General features: G+C 36.6%; 1 long non-coding RNA gene across 3 annotated transcripts in view; it reads left to right on the forward strand.

Annotated features, from left to right (window-relative positions):
• The first annotated feature begins 397 nt into the window (after nucleotides 1–397).
• Nucleotides 398–22,278, forward strand: part of LOC104140894 (uncharacterized) — a 51,792-nt gene continuing 29,911 nt past the window's right edge. For 2 of the 3 annotated variants that reach the window (XR_011141564.1, XR_011141566.1), the window contains exons 1-3: nucleotides 398–532; nucleotides 2,715–2,816; nucleotides 14,194–14,588. This is a non-coding gene — a long non-coding RNA (uncharacterized lncRNA). The remainder of the gene's footprint in view (nucleotides 533–2,714; nucleotides 2,817–14,193; nucleotides 14,589–22,278) is intronic. The other variant, XR_011141565.1, reaches the window with a different exon arrangement.

The following is a 22,278-nucleotide window of genomic DNA, read 5'->3' on the forward strand; positions in this document are numbered from 1 at the left end:
TATTATAGATAGCTAACTGAAATATTCTGCAGCTCTGCAGCTGAAGAGCAACTATAATGCAACTACAAAACTGCTTCTGTTAAGCAAATCCCTAACCCTATCAACAAACAGACGCATTAACATTGTGACAATTTATATGTTTAGCTTCCAGTTGAACTATTCTGTCAATTTGCTCATTACTGCCAGTATCTAACCATCTGTAATTCAGTAGATAATTTCTTTGAATATTTTTAACAAACATCGAGCTTTCATTCAACTCCTTGCAATTCCCACAGTTTCTTAAGATTTTATCAAAATAACATCACTGATTCAGAGAGCTCTTCATCTTCTCCTTTAAGATGTGTGGAATACCTCATATCCTCCTCAATTCAAATTCTGTTCTTCCTGTTCAGACTACATCACCACAGGAGATGGGGACGTCCTTCTGTTCCATGCCAGATGAGGAATATGAATACCTGCTGAACTCCTTTCTGCCTTCTGCATCACTTCTGGCAGTCTTAACATCTCTAGCAGTGACCCCAGACCTGTCCTGGTAATTCTTTTGTTGTTTCTCACATGTTAAAATGCCTTTTCACTCTATTTATTAATGAAATAATGAACAATTCTGTTAAATCCTCTCCTTTCTCTCATAATTCACAGATATTTTAAGCTTGTAAGTCAGGGTTCAAAGACACACAGTCAAGTTATGGAAGCTGAATAAATCATTGTGTCTGTTGAGCTGTGGTACCTATAAATGTGTGGGCTCCTACCCTGTAGCAAATGTGAGACAATTTCACTTAGTCTCATTTGCAATGAGGGCATTCACATGAACAGTTACAGTGTCTCAGCTGTCATGCAGTAACTTGTTAAGTTTCAGCAACTTGATTGTGTGTCTGAGTCTTTATATTCCTTTCTAAGTTTTTTTAAAACATTTTGAAAGTCTAGAGGAGTTGCTACATTTTATTTCTTCTGTTGTTAGAGGCACTTAACAACACATCAAAATTTATATGTTATACTCTCACTGAAACCAGCCGAACTGCTTACATGTTTATGCTTTGACAAGAGCTTTATATACCTGATAGCCTATTTCTCAGAGGGATATGGGTACCACATCAGCTACCTGATGTCACTGCTTTTCAGTGACTAGATTGGTCTCTAAATGCCCCAGTTTCCATACTGAGTTCTCTCCCTTTGTTGGAGGGCATTTGCAAAGCTACAAAGCTGTCATTATGAATTCTAGACCTAGAAGCTCTCAGAATGGGAACCCCTTTTCCTCTCAGCAGGAGTACTGAGGGCTCAGGACTCACCGAGGCTGTGCGCATAGCTGCACACCACCACAAGCCACACAGAACATGTATAGGTGTGACCAGGCTCTGATTCTTACATAGAAACAGGAGTTTGAGCCCTGGTCTCCCATCCCATCTCCACATCTCTTCCATGTCACAAATAAGTACTGGTCCCTGGGAATGGTGCAGTTGGGGCTTCCTCTTATTTTTCACAGATAAAGGGAGGCAGAGTGAAAAAGTCTAGCTGTAATAAAATTCAGACCCTAAAGGGAAGGATCTTCCTGACAGGCAGGAAGGCATCTGTCCCTGCCTAGAATAGCAATTTAGGAACCTAAGCCACACCCTTGTCTTCTGTTTTATACCCAGAGCAGCTGTGAATCACTTCACAACCTATCTCTTCTCATGAGAGCTTCTCCTGTGTGAGAAGTTTGGTTTGCCAGATGCACTCTTAAATTAGGATCTGCAGTGCTGGTTTTACCCTGCCTTAGTAAATGTACTTCTGAGGAAACAGTCCAAGAAAACACAGATACCATGTCCTATTAATGCAGCCTGGGTTACTATACGTCGGAATAATCACTAAGCTGTTCATCTATGCTCCTCTAGCACTCAGTAAATACAGTGCAATTACACATAGCTAGATCAGAAAAGAAAGAGGGGTAAGCTAAGATACAGTGTTCTGCATTTAATTTGGGCAAAAGACACTCTTGGGGACTGTTACGTGGCCTAGCTGATACACAGTAATTAAACTGTGAGAACCTGATTGTATGCAAATCCTTAAAATGCTTCCTAAATTGCTTAGAAAAATTCTGGAAAAATCGTGTGTGTCACTACCTCTGCATGACTTTCTTGCCTCTTCAGTAATTTCACAATTATATCAAGATTTCTTCCTCTGTTCAGTACTGGCTTTATCACCGTTATTCACCTTCACTGCTACAATACATGATCCTGACTCTCCCTCCTATTGTGAAACACGCCTGAGTATGTGCTTGTCTGATTAACAGTATCAGACTTGTGTCTTATCTTTCTGCAGTTGGACATATTCGATTGTGAGGATGTAGGGGAATTGCGTTAGAGATGTCCTGTATAACCCTGTGAAGATTAATGTACACTGCTGAATCTCTGACTACAGAAGTTCCCACTGGACAACCGGATGGGAAAGGGAGGCTATTTTATTATCTATGGCCCTGACATTATGATCCAGTTTCACTCACCATGGCACAAAGCAGCCATTCTGCTCTGAGAGAAGTTACTTGCAGGGATGATGAGGACAGAGTATCGGAATGGTAAAAATGATTAGCTCAAAATGAAGCATCCCAAACTACTTCCTTAGAAAGGTTGTAGTCTGGCAATTGCATTACCTAGCCTCATGGGGACTGGCACTTACAGACATGTGTTAGCCTGCATGATTCTGAATGTCAGGTGCTTTTAGTAATTCTCACCTCCACCTAGGCTCCAGACCTTTTATGGAATCCCCAGCATCGTTGTGAAATATGTTTCTGCTGTGATACCTGACAAGTTTTATGATCAGATAACGAGCTGGATTTAAAAGTGGTAAATATATTGCTTATTTGTATTATTTTTCTCAGATGTCTGACTGTCTCCTTCCACACCTCCTTGCCTCCCTTGTTTTGCTCCTCTTCTTTATATGGAGAAAGACTTTCAGAGTGGCTCTACTTTGCTGTTGGTCTTTATTTTTGTAGGTTTTTTAAACTTGTTAGTTTGGGGCTTTTTTCTCCCCCTTCGTCTCATTTTCATATGTAGAGCAGGCAGAGGAGGTTCCAATATGACTTTCCTTTGATGATAAAAGCAATGCCTTCTTAACAAATGAAGGGCCACTTGGGACAGTAACAGGAGTCTGAAAAATAATGGCCTGCTGCATAGGCTGCATTAGATCTTGGGTCCATTCTTGTTATAGCTTTCACCCTTTCATATGTTGAGGGGAGGGGTGTATTAATTTGTTTTTAAGTGAAATTTTAGAAACGTAGAATAAAAAGTATTTTTTGCAGTAAGAAAGATTTGGCAGACTAAAAGAGGGTGACATGAATAAAGAAGAATTCTGCTTCCACAAAAATCACTAAAAGACAATTACTGTGTGGTATCGTACTGAAGAAAAAGCCTTGTGTGCAGTGTAGGTAGCTTCAGAGTCTATTACACTACCAATACTGAGCTGTCAAAGAGCTGCTCTATTCTCTTTTCTCTCTCTCCCTCTCTCTATGTGATACTGTTCTTTAGCCTCCTGCGAAAGTGATTAAAGGAGAAGCAGCTCCAGCTACGCTTGGAAAAGCTATTTAGCTTGCTTATTGGGGAAATGTCTTCCCACCTACTTACTACCATTTTATAACACTGCAGCATATGGGATCAAAGACTAGAACTGCCACCTCCTGTTTACAACGGGCTGGAGCAGTCACAAAAGTGTCAGGGCTGCTTTCTTTCTCAGTGTGGTTGAGAATAAGACTGACAAAGGTAGGTCGCTACCAACAGGTTAGTTTCTTTTTCTGTATTTCACCCACAATATCAACAAAAGTATAGCTAAAATTTTGAACTAAACAAAGAAAGTGTCTTTTCACAGTGATTTCAAATATTATTGAATATACCAATAATAATGGCCACAAACATGCATGTAATATTATTATTTCAGAGATAACTTGAAAGGCAAAAACATAAAGAAGAGAGACAGAAGAAGAAAACCTCAAAACAACATAGGGAGTGTGTTCAAGCTTTATAATGAATGCTGTGATGAGACAAGAACTAATATTAAACTGGGCAAATACCATTTCTCAAGGCTTAGAGTTAGAAAGGGTACTTTTGTTACTCTGGCAGTACCAAATTTGTGTGAGAGCAGTCAGTGATTTTCATCTTGCAGTCGTAATACAGTGTTTGAAAATATCAATTGGCTGGCAAGAATTCATCCTTTTAAAGGTGAAGTTAAATTCAAAGTATACAAAAGAAGGGTGAAAGCTTGGGGCTTGGACAGGATAGGAGGCATTTGGCAGTCCAGATCCTAGTTTATGCTTCTGATTTCTCTTTCCAGCTTTGAGATAGTACTTTTGTTGGTTATATTCACCAGATAGAGAAGCAGAACAGAGAGACGACAGACTGCAATTTTTCTCACTAGTCTCAGGTACAAACTTTCAGATTCCGTTCACTGGCTGTGCCTGTCAACTCAGGTACCTTAGCAGAAAGATTTGCAGGCCCATTTAAGGTTGGCTTTTGAAAAGAGAAAAAAACACAGGCATTCATTATATGCTAATAACACCTACTAAACTGAGAGACATGTACCTTTCTTCTTTGCCCTTTCTGTATATACATTAAAAAAAAAGAATGCCATTCCCTTTCCTCTCTGTGCCTTGTGCGAAAGCTAGAAATTATATCAACACCTGCATTTAGTTTTTCTGGTTGGTTATCCAAGGGGTGCACATTGCCATACGTGAAAAAGAAAAGGATAAAAATGAAGCTGCACTGCTGCTTTCTTTCTTGCCGTATTGGCCTTGGAGCTGGACCAGATCAGAGAGCATGTTGCACACTCCATCAGAGCAATAAGGATCTTGCGAGCATATTAGGCATCTATAAAACGTAATCTGCTTCTGAACTATACCTATCAAAAGGGACCAAACCTTTGCTTGCATATTTTCTGGTTTTCATGCTGAAAGGCTCATTTGCATGAGCAAGTATCAGTTCAGGGGCTCTGTGAGTATCTAAGAATTTACAGTGGGTACAAGTGCCGTTTTTCCTTCTTGGTCCTTTAGCTCCAACTAGAAGTGCTTATATTTTTAGTTCTGGAAGTTTCTGATTCAATTATGATGGTGATTATGCATGCATTTCTGTCCTGAGGCTTGCATACTGGGCTCATAATATTTAATGGGCTTAGACTTTGAAAAGACTGTTCCTTGGGTCTCACAGCACTGTAAGTAAAATAATGTGAGATGATACCATTATTTCTACTTCTCTCATACCCACAGATCAGCTATTTTCAGTTTAGCACATTTGAAAATAACAGATATTGTTTTCCCTGCACTAAGTTTTTGCAGAAATTTTACAAAATGTTTTCTTTTACAAAATTGATCAATAAAAGCAGTACAACTTGCACATTTTTTAGCAATTAGATATTCTCAACTAATTCATGTTTTTACATTAAGGCTAAAAGTAACATGAAAGCTCAAAAACTATGCTAGATCAAAAGTTACATTTGAAATTCCTTTCCTTATGGTTTTGTATGTGTAAGAACGTGTGCCTTATACTTCTATAAAATACTCAAGATTAAAAAAAAAGTAGTTTTTTCTTACACTTTTTTCCTTTATCTGGATTGATAGCTCTGTAAGTCACTGAATTCTCCTTAATGTTTTTTCAAAAATCCTCTTCTCTCCAAAAAGTGATTAAGAAACAGCAGATTTTACATTTTAGGTCTGTTAATGCAATCAAGAAATGATGTCAGTAGAGATTAGTTAAAGAAAAAAAATCTGGTACTTGGCAGATCAAAACATGAATGGGACTCTAAAACATGGCTTACACTGAAGTTCTGCAGCTCTCAGCCCAGTTCAGCTAAACTATCATAACAAAGTAGAGTGATTATAATAACTACTACCCACTTATAACTGTATCTTCTAATTAATTATCTTTTCTCATGGGCATCCAGGCCCACACATTCATGCATTAAGATTCAAGCAGCATTTTTTAATCTTCTTCTTCAAACTTGGTGTCCTTGTGTGTGTTTGCTCAAAAGGGAAGCCAAGAAGGACCATTTACTTCCTCTGCATTTACCAAAAGCTGTTATTAAGTCCAAGGCACAAAGCACACTTGCTTCAATTCTTGCATATCAGGCCTACTTCAAACAATATTCTAATACCTTTCTAGCTGTTACTTCTTGCCTTATATATTGATTTTAAATACCGCAATCCAGTTATTCTCTATGTGCAACTGTCTGTTTAAAAGGCTGCTGCAGAGAAATCAAAACATTTTGATCATTATTGGAGCACTCTAGAGTATTTTCCTCTGCCTCAGGTCCCCATCTGGAAAAATTATTTATCTAGATAGTAACTCATCCTTCACTAAATCTTGAGGGCATTTTGCTATGGAATAGAAAAGTGTTATTTTCTGAAGAAAGCAATTGTGTGTTCTTGTCACGTAGTGGATAGGTGGTTGTGCCTTGATGTTTCTTTGCTCCTTTCTTCTAGTTGTAGTCTACAAGCCCTATTTTAGTAATGCTATCAGAGGAAAAAAAATTCCATAAAAATGCTGTTTCTGTGAAAAGCATTTTTTAATTATTTTTTTTCAAAAACATTTTTTAACTTAAATATTTTTCCTCAGACTGCCACTGGACATTCAGTATAGGCTGTCACTGACTAAGAAGGAAAATACCTCCAGGTACATGAATATCTATTTTGTGTCAGTTCTTTATACTCTTGAGAAGTAACCAGTTAATTTCTCAGACCACCTGGATAGGCACATTCTTGTTTAAGCACCTAACTACTGACTTTCACATCTGGTGCAATTAAAGAAAAAAGAATTACTAGTCAGGTTGCTTGCCCTCTTCACAAATACAGATAGAGGAGTTAGGCATTTTTTAACTGTTTCACCTGTGATTTGGATTTAATTTTTCCTCTCAGTGAACAGAGTTGTGGGGATGATGACTCTAAAATCCCTTCCCTTTGTTGATATTTATATGCCACAGAGGGGTGAGGCTAAGCTCTGACCCTGTTTTCAAAGGCTTTTCTCATCAGCCAAGGGCAGGAGCTGAGCTCCTGAGGGACCTTGGGTTCATAGCTGTACTGCCAATGAGTAATGCCTTGAAACTGCATGTAGCTCTGCTGCACTTCGGGGGTTTTTTTTTTTTTTTTTGGTACGCTGCTGGTTTTAGTGCTTTGATTAAAACTTAGCAGTTAACATTAAGTAACTCTCTTGTCACTGTATATTCTCACTTTTTTTACTATTTTTCACCACTCCTCTTTATGATGAGGGTAATAAATGGACCTCTATAGGTTTTTCTGTGCCATTTTATGCTTCTGACTCCATCAATAAAATCTCTTGCAGCAACGCTAAAGTAATGTCTCAGGCAGTTAAATAGCTGCATGACCTTATTAAATGGATTTTTTTGCAATATTTTAAAGTGACTGAGATATTTTAGACAAAACATATGCAACTGGCCAGTTTTGTGTCTTGCAATTTTTTTTTAAATTCACTAAAAGACAAGCAAGAAGCATTATTCATTCCTTCATCTACAGATAAATGTGCACTGAAGCAGTCCAGGCAAATTTACTCCCAGTGGAACATAATTGTAATTATATACAGATTTATTTAAGATTGCCCCTATTCATTCTTGGTATTTTCTTAAAGATTTGTGGACATGTTAGCTTCCCCTCACCCTTTTTTTTGTAGTATAAAGTGATGATCAGATGCAGTGTCTAATGAGGCAGCCATTCTGAACACGTAGAGACAAAGAAGTGGTTTCCCTAGCAACGAGAACCGTGCCAAAGCTTTCAGAACAGCTATTTCCCCTGGATGCGGGCTCCTTTTCTCTTTAGGATGCCAGTTAGTTTGAGTTCACAGGCAAAGCCTGGCAAGCTTTTCAGAGATTAAAACTCCTTAGTATACAAAATCATGACATATAGCTAATGCTATGTTTTATAATTAAATTAAAAAGTGGAAACTGACATCTTTTGTCAGGTCTATATTTTTATTTATGGAAGCTTAAAACAACAAGTTTGTTTTGTTTGTTACTATAAAATCATTACAAACAACTAAAGCTATTAAAGATTCTACCTACGTCTCTCTATAACTTAACTAGTCTTATCATAATTTTCTGGAGTTAACTCAATTCTGAGCCAGATTTTGCTATCTCTAGAACAAGAAATGATCTAAGTCTTAGTCCTGAAAAACTTATGCATGAAGTTAAACACATGTAAATGCAACCAAAGATTTAGACTCATACAGAATATTACTAGCTTTAAGTCTCAATTTAAAGTTAGAGCAACATTACGGTAATAAAGTATTAAATATTTATCAGTCAATTTTTACGATTTTATATATTCAAGAGGAAAATAAAAAATAATTATGATAATATCTAGTCCCTTAATTTAATTCCTTGCTTACTAGGAATAATTTGAAATCTATCTGTTTTCTGTGCTAAAGAGTTTTAAGGTCAGATAAAGACACGCTCTTCCACATCCTCACAATTTGTTAATAGAACTGAGCAGTTCAGCACCTCACTCAGTACTAAACTTGGTCAGTATCCTGAAGCTGTTCGCTCAGCCATCCAACTCAACCAAGAAATGAAAGCATTTATCTGGAAAGTGCTCTCAAAATATACCTGCTCAGACACATTAAAAATATAGCTGCAGTTTCCACTTCCTTTAATATATTTTAAGTGTTAGCCTAATGCCTAGGACATTCATGAGAGATGTTTAAAAACAAAATAAACAAACACTAAAGCCTGTATTTAATTCCATCTTCTTCTTCAAGAGATTCAAATCAATGTTCTCTTTTTTAAGAGGATTCCCTAACCAGAAAGCTGTGAATTGTTCATCTTTCCTGCTGTCCCGTTGTGTTGGTGAGAATTAAAGAATCTGTGGACTAGAAAGATACCACAGGCAATAATAAGATTTTCAGATTTAGTGGTTAGGGCACTTCCCTTGGAAAAAGACTGTGGTCCTTAATTAAAAATGAATTTGGAAATTTCTAGTTCACAGAAAATACAGAAACACCTCTACAAACAGAGCTGTTGTATCATTTCCGCATCCTAGTCAGGCTAGGAAAGTCACGGTCTCTTTCTGTTACCAGGAATTTTGAACTAACAAGAGTAAGGGAAAACAAGACCTTCCTCCCTCCTACCACAACCCTGTAATTACAGCATTGTATGGAGGGATGGACAGCATGCCAGTATATCTCAAAGCAAAATTGAAGATTGCTCCCGTAAAATTACTCCAACCTTTTAGTACAGCCACAATTTCATCTGTCAGTAGCTGAACCTTTAAATCATTAATCCAGCTCTTTTTTCTTTTTTTTTCTTCTTTTGTGAAAGAAAGATCCTGAGCACTTGAAAGCTCTTCAAGGAGAGAAAATTCAGGCATTAGGGTCCCAAGAGGACAAAACTTCCTTACAGCCTTGAATAAAGAACCTAAAAGGCAGAATTTAATATCTCTGCCTTCATTATTTCATATTGATGACCTGTAGGAAGCTAGATAAAGAGTATCTATGCATACTGAGTAGGGTGCTGCATATTCAGAACGGACCCTAGGCAGGTGCTTCCACTGGGGTCTTAAACAGATGGCATACTAACTTCCTCTGTGTGTTAGCTGGGGAGCAAATCACCTGTCACAAGTTCAGTTGGGATTGATGGGGCTGGGAAGATACTGCTTGGCTCTCGTTTATGACCTGTTTCAAATTAAATTCCACCATTCTACGTACAGTCAAGCTAGTAGTTGACAAAGAGTGAGGAAATAAGGAAGAAAAATAGAAATGAGAGAGAGGAAGGAAAAAAAGAGAGAAATTTTGCTCTGAACCAGTAAGCATGATATTCTCACTTTTTCCCCCCTGAAGATTGGAAAGGAAACTCATTTCAGCTTTGTAAGACTGCAATGATTGCTTCAGACACAAAATGAATCAGGCCTCTTGTTGGATTATGTGGGTGGTATTTCCACTCTTCCCTAGTGTGATAATTCATAGCCTGCAGCTGTGGCATGCAAACTCAAATATTTTCTCTTTCTGTTCAGCTTTAAAAGGAAGGGCCTGCATTCATTTGCTGTTTTGTAAGAAAGGGAAAAAAGTTGAAGGCATATTAAAGATTATTAGTTTGAAAGAGAGTAGTCATAAAATAAAACAGTATAAACCCTGAGTAAATTCATCTGCCTTTACAATAGTACATTTTAAAGTAGTAGTAGTCTAGTATTGAACACTGAACAATAAGGTATGTATTCGCTCAGATGTATAAAGAATCAGATAATGATTAGAAACAATCTGAATCATCCTTTGCACTGCTATAGGGTCATAAATATTTTTTACCTAATATTCACTTGCCTGCTTTTAAAGAACCAATATTTCTTTAAGGTAAAAGGTTTATAAGGTAAAAGTATTTGATTTTATTAGTACCTATTAAAACATATTTCTGGGGGTCTGTGTGTAATTTGAATACATCAGATAAAACACAAACCATGAACTTGAAATTTTCTATCATTAAAACAACTTTACAAATTCCCGTCTGAACTTCACTTCCAAGCACATTTTTAGGAATCTAGGAATCTCTTCTTACAGTAAAAACATATAGGTAAAACTTGAATTCAATGCTTCTTTGCTTGCTACTACAACGTGAAGCTGATCTTCCACGGCATGTTTCTTAAAAGCTGTTCTAAACAGGTTTTCCATACTCTGTAAATTATTTTCTTTCCCTAATGGTTTGTTGTATTGTTTGCCAGTACAATGACTAGGAAAGCACTATTAACAGTGAAGCTAATTAAGGTTTTCAGAAAACATTGGTTACGTTGTTCTCATTAACAGACTTAGAAAAAAACAAACCATGCTATTCAGAGGTATGAAAAAAAAAGATTGCTTTTAAATCTCAAGAAAAGAATGTAAGTGTTCATATTCTGGTGCATTAACAGTTTGTTCCAGTACATTGATATTTTATGTGCAAATCCTGCTCTGCAATTAATATGCCTGATGCAAATTGAAAAACCCATAATCCATCCTTCTCTGCTGGAATGTAAGAGTATATTATTATTGAGAAGCTACAGGATACCAGAACCATTTTTTAAAGTTGAATGCTCATTACCTTAAATCTGCATATAAAACAGTTTGTATTCAGACTAGGTAATATATAACTGAATATACCATGATACACATGAAAATGTACCAAATAATAATAATAATTTTAAAAGTCCTATGGGTTTCGTCTTTAAGAAATATTTATGTTTTCTAGCATTAGGAATTAAAAATAGCTAGAAACTAAATGTGAAATGGTAATGAAATGCCTGACTTCTGGCTAACAGGAGACACCTGAGTAGTCACTGTGATTAACTGAAAATCAGGTTATCATTGTTATTCAGACACCTTTTGCTAGGAATTTACCAAGTTCTACTGAAGAGAACAAATCTATTTTTGTACATAAAATAGCAATTAATGATTGCGTAAATGTAAATAAAGTATGCCACTGCCAGTTAGCGCCTCCTGGTGACATTTTTAGCTGAGCTGATTACTTGGTCAAGCACTGAGAGTAAAGTGCCTTTTCTTTTTTGATCACATTTGGAATGCTTATTATTCGTACATTTTAGTGTTTTCTCGTGTTAAGGCTCTTCTGGGTAGAGTCCTCTTCAGAATAACCATCCAAAGTAGATAAATATCATTGGAGGTGTTATTTTCAAGAGAGCTGCGTATCTAATTTCTGACCTAGTATCTAGAAGACTTTGATTTTCATGCTGACTGCAATATGAAGAAAAGATTTTTGGGAGAAAACATCTCACTGATAAGTGCAAGTTCTATTTGCAGGTGATATCAGCAGGTTCTGAAAGCATAGAAATCATACCTGATTTCCAAAACCAAATATAGCTAGTAAACTTTTTTGTTATTGATTTTTTTTTCCTTCTTCCTCTGGAGGAATATACGTACCTGGTAGTCTCTGGGTGTTTTTTTCCCAAGGGACTGTAGAACACTTTCCAGCTCCTTAACCAGAGCATATGCTACAAGTGACATAACTTCACAATGTGGTAAGAATCAGGTGTCTCCAGACAATCTCCAGGCGTCTTCACAATAAGTTAAGACCCTCAGCTGCTGGGCACATCTTGATTTCTACAGAAAGGAAAAGAGAATATGCTGACTAGAAGGGAAGCACAGTGTTCTCCAGCAAGTGCTCAGTTTAGATGTCATGAGATCAGAACTGTGAAACGTGCCCAGCCTGCCCACAGACGAGTCATAGTCTGCTTTAACCTTTGTCCAAAGATCTTAAAACACTTTGCAAACAAGAATAGTCATGGCTGGAAAAATATCTGGGAATAACTTCTACAAACATGAAGAATAAATAGGGCATCTTTTAAAATTATTCACAGATGGCACAAATACGCCAGACATATATCCATGGATTCTAGGTTACTCATATTTACCATAAAAACCCTAGAAACCTTTCGGAAGGGTGACAGCAGTTGCAGAACTTTTCCTCAGCCTCTGGGATAGACAGTAGGAGATTTCATTTTTCATTGAAGTTCACCATCTCTTTTTTCTGTCACAACCTCAGTCTGCCTATGAAAAGGATGTAACAAAAGAATCAAGCTGTCATGTTTGGCCACAGCATTGAGCACTGTGATGTGCAGGGTCTCAATGAACTCTCTGTGAGAATTTGGGAAGGGACTTTACCTTTATGATACAATTTCTCCTTCTGATGTCTGCAAGTTGAAAGTTCCTTTGGAAAGTTGCCTCTGTGGGAGGTATTTTAACTGTAAACTAATGGTGTTCGGTAATAACTTCTCTGACCTCAACCTAGTCTTCCTATCGGGGGTTATTTGTGCTCTAAGCGAGTAATGGGTTGCTGGTCTAAAAATTTTCTCGTCAACAATGACGGCTACATCTCATGAAATTGTGTCTTTTTAGAAAATTAACAGACAAATCCCCAAAAGGTGTTACTAAATGAAGTAAGTTATTAATTGTAGTAATGATTTGCACAAAGTGAAGATGAGAAAGTGAAGTGAATCCAGAAAACCCCAGGATTCTTTTGGGGTTGCCGATGTTGTTGTTGACAATGTTTGGTTATGATTTTTTTTAATTCTTTTATAGAAAGGGAAAATCGTTTATGCGGTGCTATTGCTTGTTCTTTTCATGTGTGGTTTAAAGACCAGCTGCCACAGTGAAAACAATAGGAGCTGCTCTGTTTACTTAGCTTCATTTTCAGCAGGTTGGTTCTTTATTAATAAAATAGGTGTGTGGTTATTTGCTCCATGTTTATTTGCTGTTTATTCTTTGCATGAGATGAAAAATTAAACATCGGTTTTTATGCAGGCATATATTATGGTGAGGTGGAAAGTGAGAGGGAAGAGACGGTTGTTAGAAATACAACATTACTATTTTGTGTGAGTAAATCATAAGGAAAACTCAGAAGAACCAGTAAACTGGTAGAACCAGTAAACTAGATCCTGTAAAGATCCTGATTGGATTAAATTCAGAGGATGATTAGAAACCTAGATTTGCCCTTGCTTATAGTTGTATTTTTACGTAATATACTCTGGAGAGTGGGGAAAAGCCACAGAAAACAATAACAACAACAAAGGAAAATCCAAGTGTGTGATTTATGGCTTTACTGATATTGTATTATAGCTTAAAAGTTTTTTGGCTTTAATGTTGTTTTTAATACTGTCTGATCGTCAAAGCTTTCTTCATTTCACAAATCATGGTCTCTTGATTCTCAGTCAGAAGAAAAAAAACTACCATCGAATCTCGCACCCAAGAAGAAAAAAATACACAGCTGAATGTCCACTGTTGTCACTCAGTAATGCTAGCTAACCTTTCTGTATCAACTTTTCTATGCAGGTTTTCATCTCTTATTTTTTTACTGTTTCTCTCTTATCTGAATGTCACTGATCATGTAAGTAAAGAGAAGTCCAGCGGCTTCATCAAGCCTCTAAATTCACCCTTCTGTCAAGAAAAGGATAAAGTTAAATTAAAAGAATCATTTTCTACTGTTACAGCTAGGCAAGAATTAATGTTTTGTAGTTTATCTTTGCTACCTGCTAAAATATGTCATACTGCTACAAAAGCAGCAGGAAGAGGAAGAAATTCAACAGAATAGCCCATTTACTTTATTCCATTTACTGTAATAGGAAAAAAAAAAGCTATCACGAAAATAGATTCTTTTTTTCCTAATTGTGATAGTGTCATCAGGCTACTTCTCCTTGATATCTACAACTCTCTGCAACAACAGCAGCATAAATCACCTCTCTTGTGTCTCCCCCTGCAGGTTTCCTCTTTTCTTTTTAAGCTGTTGAAGTATTCAATGCTGAGGCAAATGAAGGAAAAAAGGCTTATGGACATAGGGCATCATCTAATGATTGACATAAGTGCTTGTTGTCTACATATTTCCATGAAATCAATGCTGTACTGCTGTAGTATGAGAGAAGATGTCCCTGCTGCCTTAACCTCGACATTGCTGAAGCAAGCTGTGTATGATATATCAAATGAAAATTCACGTTCAAGACATTGTCTCAAGTAATGCACCTTTCCTGGAAGATCCTTAAGAATATAGTGTAATTTAAACTAGTAGCAAGCTGATGGAGGACTTTACAAACTTTTGGGAACCCTCAAAGTTCAATCAATATCTGCAGTACCCTGATGCATTCCTAAAGGTCTCTGGCTGTAAGTCTTCAATGGAAAATGTCACTCCCACAGTAAAACTTTGTGTTACCAGATCCTAAGCATGTCATCTCAGTGGAAGAACAGCATAGCAGCTTCCTGCAGCTGGCTAATGCTGTGTTGGTGTGCTGGTCACTGCAACACTAGTGCTGTGATTTTAGGTATTGTCGCAGCTGTGGGAAATAAACAATTCATATATCACATTCCTTGAAATCCTCTTTAAAGCCAAACAAAGGTCTAGGTACAAGTAAATAAATAATATGTAGCAGCACATCTACTCAATTTAGAGGCACCATGTCTCTGTTTGTGCTTTAGAACTCCAGGAGATTTGGCTTTCTGATTCATGCAACAAAAGCAGTTAGGATAGTACACAAGCCCTCCTTCTGAGTACTGCTCTCCGAAGATCCCCTTTCTGGGGATGCATGAGGCTTTGTTAAATCAGAACTTCCCTGGGAGTTTTTTCAGGTTTAAATCTATCCATATGAAGGATATCTTAATCAGAAAGTAACCTTTAAGCTTCCTTTTACAGAAGTATAGAATGCCTGACATAAACACTGCTGTCTTTTTGATATTACAGAGCTATCTTGGGCCTGGGCTGTTAAAAAATATTTTAAGCACGTTAGCTTAGCCATAAACAAATAGTTAACTAGATGTGAGGATAAAGGGATAGGTTTTGTCCTTCCCTACTTGATTTCTTCATACTCTGAAATATATATTTTTATAAACATATTTGGTACTAACAGTATCTTATAGGAGAAAATTAAAATAATGAATGTTGTTTGTGACTAGCTCTGGGTCAAAACAAGACATCACAGCAGCCAGACAACTTTGAGGTGTTAGTGACCAGGAGGTGAAGTTGATTTTGAAGGGTACTATTGCAGTGACTTAGTAAAAGATTCCAAAATTTTGCAGAAATTGACCAATATCTTAACCTTTTAAGAAAATACTTTAGAATCCACAATACTGATTGCTATAGCATTTAGTTTCTTATTCTATGGAAACAGATATCACATCAGATTTATGGAACTGGCCCTTTATAACATATACCCATATTTCAGGCTATGTAGTTGCATAAGCACATTGTTTTTAAAGCAGCTAAAGCAAAGCTAAAGCCAGGCTTTGTTCTCCCCTTTACCCTGAATGACTGTCCCGCTGATGTCCCTCTAGTAAAGGGCACTAATATTTAATGATTCCTTTTGGCATGGGAGTTATATTGGAAAGTATATTACCTTCTTGACCTTACAATGGAAAAGTTTAATGCTTCACTTCTCCCCATGATGGACCAGTGTCTTAAAAGCACAATTTTCCCCTTCATTTTCTTTGAATTTAGGAAATTCCAAAACAACATGGGAAGAAATTTTAGATTGTAAAGTCTTTGTTTTTACCTTCAAGAAGGATTTTATTGAATAGCGCATTCTTGTAGGGTTCTGTAATTCGACTTAGCATGGAGTACTTCCATAGCTTACACTCTGGCTGCAACTGCAGTCCCTCTGGGAGATGCCAGCCTGTCATGGACAGAGCAGCTGGCCAAGCTAAGTGAGCTGCACACTGTAAGGCAGACTTATGGCTGAACAGCCACTCTGGTGGCAACAGGCAGATAATGTTCAGAGTGGCTGTGACAGCTGACAGAATGGCACCAATGACGCTTTCTTCACATTAAACAAATTCACGAAGGGTTACCTGAAAACTACCAGTTCCCAAAGTAAAAATGAGGATAAAATTTAAAAACTGAGGCATAATTTCAATTAGAGTTTTATATGCAGAGTGGCTTCCTTTGAAAATAACTGCATGCTATTTGTAATTATATATACAATTTTTTTTTTTTTAGCAGCTTTTTCTCTCCTCTTCATTCCCTATTAGGCTGCTGATTTTTTTCTCTCTCTCCCCAGTTTTTTTTTTTTTTAATATAAAAAAACCTTCACTCTCTGTCTGCACTTGTTCCACTTTGTTCTTTTTTCAACATCACTCTTCAAAGACTTTCAGGAGTTGGACAAAGTTCTTTTAACAGAGTAGCACTTTCTTTCACAGAAGAGCCAAATTCTCTATTTAAGTCAGCAGCAGTCTAGGTATCTTTGTAACCTTTTTCTTTTTTTTTACTTCTAATATATCCTATAACTGCTATTGCTGAAAATGTCTGAGAAAATTCAGTGAAATACAGTTGTTAAGGGAGGCCACATGATTTATTCTCTCCACATCACAGAGGGACTCTCAGTTAGAATCTGGAATATAACCCAGGTCTATTTATCTATTATAGGATTTCATATCGATGTCCCCAAGAGAAATCCTCTGCTTTAAATGAAAAAAAAAAAAACCTTACCTGAGAAAGTCATTTTTCATATCATTTCTTTTAATAATTCATTAGTTTTAAAGACATATTTAACTCAAGACTTTGCAGGAAGGGTGAGGTGAGAGGCACTTGAGGTATTTTTATTTAACCATGTAGAGCAACCCATCTCAGCATCTCTGACTCATATAAATATGAATTTATATCATATTCCTCTAATGATTGAATCTGAGTACTTTTTAACACTGATGAGTTTTTTTGTTTTTTTCACATAGACAGGTACTCCAATTTACAAAAGTTAAGTAACTTAGCAACAGATAGATGTCAGCTATTGTGTTACAACTAGGGCAGTGCTTTAGTGCATATCAGTAAGGATGTTGTGACATAACAGAAAAGGTAATGAGAATTGGCCCAAAGCAAAGCCGTAGAAACCACTGATGCTTTCACTTTTACATCAAAGCTTTTTAAATCTTACCATAGTATTAACATGTAGTTACTTGAGAAATTTGGATCATCTTCTGGACAGAATATCTTTCACTTATAGAAAGGCAGAGTCTGTCATAATCAGTTTTCTGGTTTTTTATTTTAGTACATGTTATAATTTTTTTCAAACTTAGATAAACCTAGTAAATTACATAACAGCCTAGCTCTTCACATACCCACTTTGAAGGGTCAAAAAAAAAGACATCACGCTGCTCTAGGAAATTACAATTATGACCTATTGAAAAAATACTGTACAAGTCCAATGCATATTTCAATAAAGGAAATTAAGTCTTTAGGTGCTAGCTATCATTGGTAGGACATTTTAAAGTTGTAGAGAGTAATTGTGAATTTAAAAAGTTAGTTTCCAAGAGAAATATAAATACTTCTTGCATAAACTCAAAACTATTAAGTAGATACCCACAGACTTCTGGTAGGTAAATGTTAGTTTCTTCAGCCTTTCAACCTGCACAAATTTTTTCTTCCTTTAAATTAATTTTACAGAATAGTACAACGCCTAAAAACTCCCTGGGGACTTGAGCTAATTGAAAAAGGAGAGTTGTCGAAGTGCTGTGTACAAGACAAATACTGTTTCCTGCTCAGATACAAGTAACCCACACATGCTTCCAAATCATTCCAGTGATTTTAATGTGTTCTTTATCTTGGAGAATGATCTCAACTAGACTTGAATCCAAACACTGCTTAAATTGGTGCGGTCTAAAATCTAGTACTAAATGAAAGTCTGATTTCTAGGGACTAGATTCATCTTTAACTTCTGTGTGTGCGCAAATGGATAACCTCTACCAGTTAAAGCATATTTGTGTTTACTATCTGGACTATTTAGATCATTATAATGTAATTCCAATAACCTAAAATGTTACTTTCATGCTGTTCCTTGTCAATTGTTTGTGAGTTTATTGACCAATGTGTTTAAGCAGCTTCTGTTAGTTTGCTTCATCTATGAGACCATGCTGAACTTCCCCCTACTGTGCACTCTCCCATAGGTGATACCTAAAGGGATTATGACTGTGAAGGCTTCACTGGACCAGAATAAGCACAGTCCTCTGTCCAAACAAAGCTAAAGGGAGATGTCTTTTCAGGCTTTCACTAGAATTTGGTATTCTTATAACAACGAGTCCAGTTTAACCCTGCAATACAGACTCACTTAATCCTTTCGAAGGTTATTCTTTCAGCCAATTTTTCATGCTATCATCCCCCTGACAACTAGCAGCCTCTCTATTCTATGCGGATTAAGTGTGAGCCAGCTGCTGTTTTTTCTCAGATCCCTGTTACGTAAACTCTGTTTTATTAACAGGGCCATATTATTCACAGTAGTAAATAAATAAATAAAATAGTCAAAAAATGTTCCCTGGGGTAGTTAATTAGGACATTTGTATACTGATGACATCAAATCTGTATAGGTTATATAACTTGTAAGTTTTTATATTATAGTATTTACCCTGAATTTATGCTATAGAATTCTGAATGTTTGCTCTCTAACAGCATGATAACTATTAATGAACATGAAAATGAAAAGCCTCTCATATATTTATATATGTTATTTCTGGGTTTAATTCATATACATCAAACACACAGCAAACACACTTTTTCATAATTCACATAAAATTAAGCCAAAGTCGTCAATATGGAAGAACAAATCCATGTTTTGAAGCCTATGTTTTGTCTGATACTCTAAGGTGGATATGCAGAAGATCATTATGTATTCTTCACCACAGGTCAGTTGCTTAGCTACCGGAGAAGTAGAGAACTACTAATTGAAAGTATTCAGTACTGCTGGCAACATTTGCTGCAGGACACTGGACTTGGAAACAGTCAGATATAAATGTTGCAGGAGGAAGGATGAAAGAAAAGTCTACACAGTACCAACTTGCTGAAAATAACTAATATCTTTCTTCAATATTACCATATATGGATTTTCATCGGTAAAATGGTGCTGATCCTGATGATTAGTCATCAAATGATACTGTGATGAATTTAGTACTTGTGGAGATTAGTTATTCCCCGCAAGTTAATACACTGTGGTTGTATTTTAAATATAATTATTGTTCAAAGTGCTGGAGTAATTTCATATTTGTATAGTTCCAGCACACTTCCAAGTGTTTAATTACCTTCAGGGATCTCTAGTTAATATGTACAGCTATTAACAGGGCAAAAAAAAAAGAAAAAAGAGGATTGGCCAAAGTAACAGTCTCTCAGGAGACCCCTAATTGCTAAAGCACTTGCGTTTGGTTCGAATTTAAACCTGAAGCTCAGTAGTGAAAAAGGGGAACCTTTTTTTTTAGCTCAGATAAGAATTAGACAATACAATATCACCAGCTTTTCTTTTCATGATATGCTGCAGCATAGGTGTTCTTTCTAATTTTTTTTTTCTTTGTAGTCTCTGTTTTATAACTTCATTTTCTACCACTGCTAATGTCTTGAATATAAAAATTAAGGCTACCTTGTTTGGATAAGTGAGAAGCTCTCTTTAATCTATTGTCCTCCCAGGAGACTTTTCAAACGAGACATTTGAAACCTTTACCTTTAGGTTACGGGTTAAAAAAATAAAGTTGATTTAGAGTTATATTCTGCTGCAGTCTGTATGTATAATGTATCAGGGAAACACTCCTTGAAACAAAGTCTCAGCAGTTTTACTGAGAAAATTAAAGGAAGTTACTTCCACGGAGAAGTATTTTCCGGATAGTTTCACACACGTTTTAATAAATCTGTATTTCCGTAGATATATAGGTTTCAAAGTTAGGTGGGATTTTAATGATCATTTAGTTTATATAACTTTTCACAGATTTGGCAGAATGTGTGCAAATGAAAGATACACAGCCATATTTATCCAAATCCCAGAAGACTTCACAGTTAAGATAAATGCTGAGAGTTTCTGGAGCTATTTAAAATATATTATTTAGTTACTATAGAGCAGGTGATGAACAGAAGCCTGTCCTTCAAATTCTTGTGCCCAAGTTTAGCTGTTTGAATACCAGAAGCTTGGTTTTCAAATTCCTAAAACAAGGAGGATAATCCTGAATTTAAGCAAATAAAATAAGTTTAATTACCAGAATGCCCTATTATTAAGTTAGTATATTTTTATCTACCCCTTCTTTCATCTCCTAGGTGTGTAACTGAACCAAGTGTGGCATATATCTTGTAACTCAGTTAATGTCTTTTTCTAATTTCACCATTCACTGTGAATTTCAAAAACCACTATTTCTTGCTTAAATTTTACGTCAATACATTACAGAATATTTCTGTATTCCTGAATGTCCCTTTAATGTCTATCTGAACTGTCCCTAAATGTAATCAGAGGGGAAAGTAGTAAGTGCAGTTTGTTGGAGACAACTTCCACGCACAGCTACACATTCAAAATAAGACATCCAGTTGAGCATCCGTGTATTTATGACTGCATCACCTTGCAGCAAGGAAAAGGTTGGCAAGGCAGCTTACTTCGCTTTTCGTGGAACTAATACGTGAAGCACATGGGACACAGCACAAATTACCACCTGAAGTTCAGAGGCCGGTTTAGTATACCAGAGCTTCCTTAGTTCAAATCTATGAATTCAATCCAACCTTAAATTTCCTCAGGCAGAGGAATTTTTTCTCCAGCTGTAGAACAGTTATTGTTCTACAAACACTAAAGCATCACTTGGGACTCTCAGCAGACAGTTGATATCCCAAAGCGTAGGTAACATGGGCAATGTCACTGCTTTCTTGTCATCCCTTGGGACTTTCCACAGAAAGTTCTGCTGTATTTAAGCTTTACAGTTCTCTTGGTTTTCCTTCCTCTGTCATACTCTTTCAACTCTAAATTTCCTATTACATAGAGAAGGTATCCTAGTAGATTTAACTGGAAATGTTATCTTTGCAATTCTCCTTCTAGAACAAATTAAGTGTTTAGTTCATTTGCCTTATTCTTAGTACAGACTCAAAATCCCTGGCTAACATGTATGACTCAGCTTCCTCTGTGCAACAGAAAGTACAAGTTCATCCCAGCACTGCTGCCTGCTTCCTGCCCCTTTCCTCTCAGCAACCCCTGCCACAATGGCCAGTGCTCCTCTGCGGCCTCCCTCTCGCAACGGGTGGGTGAGGAAGGCTGGGAAAAATTCATCCCATCTGCCAAAGTTCTCTTGCTGCCCTAACAATAATCAGTTTCCTACGGGTGCTTTATGTCCTTCCCTGCACTTTTTGCTTAAACTGTTTATTTCTCTCTTTCCTCTGACAAGTGATTTTTTTCTTCTGTCACTTCTTCAATTTATGTGGAATCCATAATGACAATTAAGGAGTCAATGAAGCTTTGATCCCTTTTTAGGTGTTGCTGTGTGCTGGAAATAATAAAACCTCTAGCATAGAAAGTCTAAAGTGTTTCAGTAAATATTATTCTAAATTTGGGAAAGAAGAGGTGATAAGGTAAAAGCAACGACTTAAATATTTATAGATTTTTCAGTCTGACCATTCTCACAAAGCAAATAGCAGAAATACTGATGCAAGATTCATTAAAGAGATTTAAAGAAAGTTAACATAACTAATGTCAATTAACAATTTTATAAAAAATAAAACTTTTTAAACTATTTTCAAGAGGATTCACTTGATGCTTCTCAACACTTTGATTAGAAAATTGAAGCAGTAGAAAGTCATTATGATATATTAATTAGTTTAAAAATGGGCTAAGCAGTAAGTCTTAGTTGTAACTATCAACAAGACATTATTATTAAATAGGTAAAAAAATTAAATCTGTCCCCTTTCATTCTCACAAATTAAACTATTACATGAGCCAGCAATGTGTCCTCGTGGCAAAGAAAGCCAAAGGTATCCTGGGCTGCATTAGGAAGAATATCAGCAGCAGGTCAAAGGAGGTGATCCTCCCTTTCTACTCAGCCCTGGTGAGCCCATATCTGAAGTGCTGTGTCCAGATCTGGGCTC

The sequence above is a fragment of the Struthio camelus genome, chromosome 5 (assembly GCF_040807025.1).
Source record: "Struthio camelus isolate bStrCam1 chromosome 5, bStrCam1.hap1, whole genome shotgun sequence".
Taxonomy (NCBI): Eukaryota; Metazoa; Chordata; class Aves; order Struthioniformes; family Struthionidae; genus Struthio; species Struthio camelus.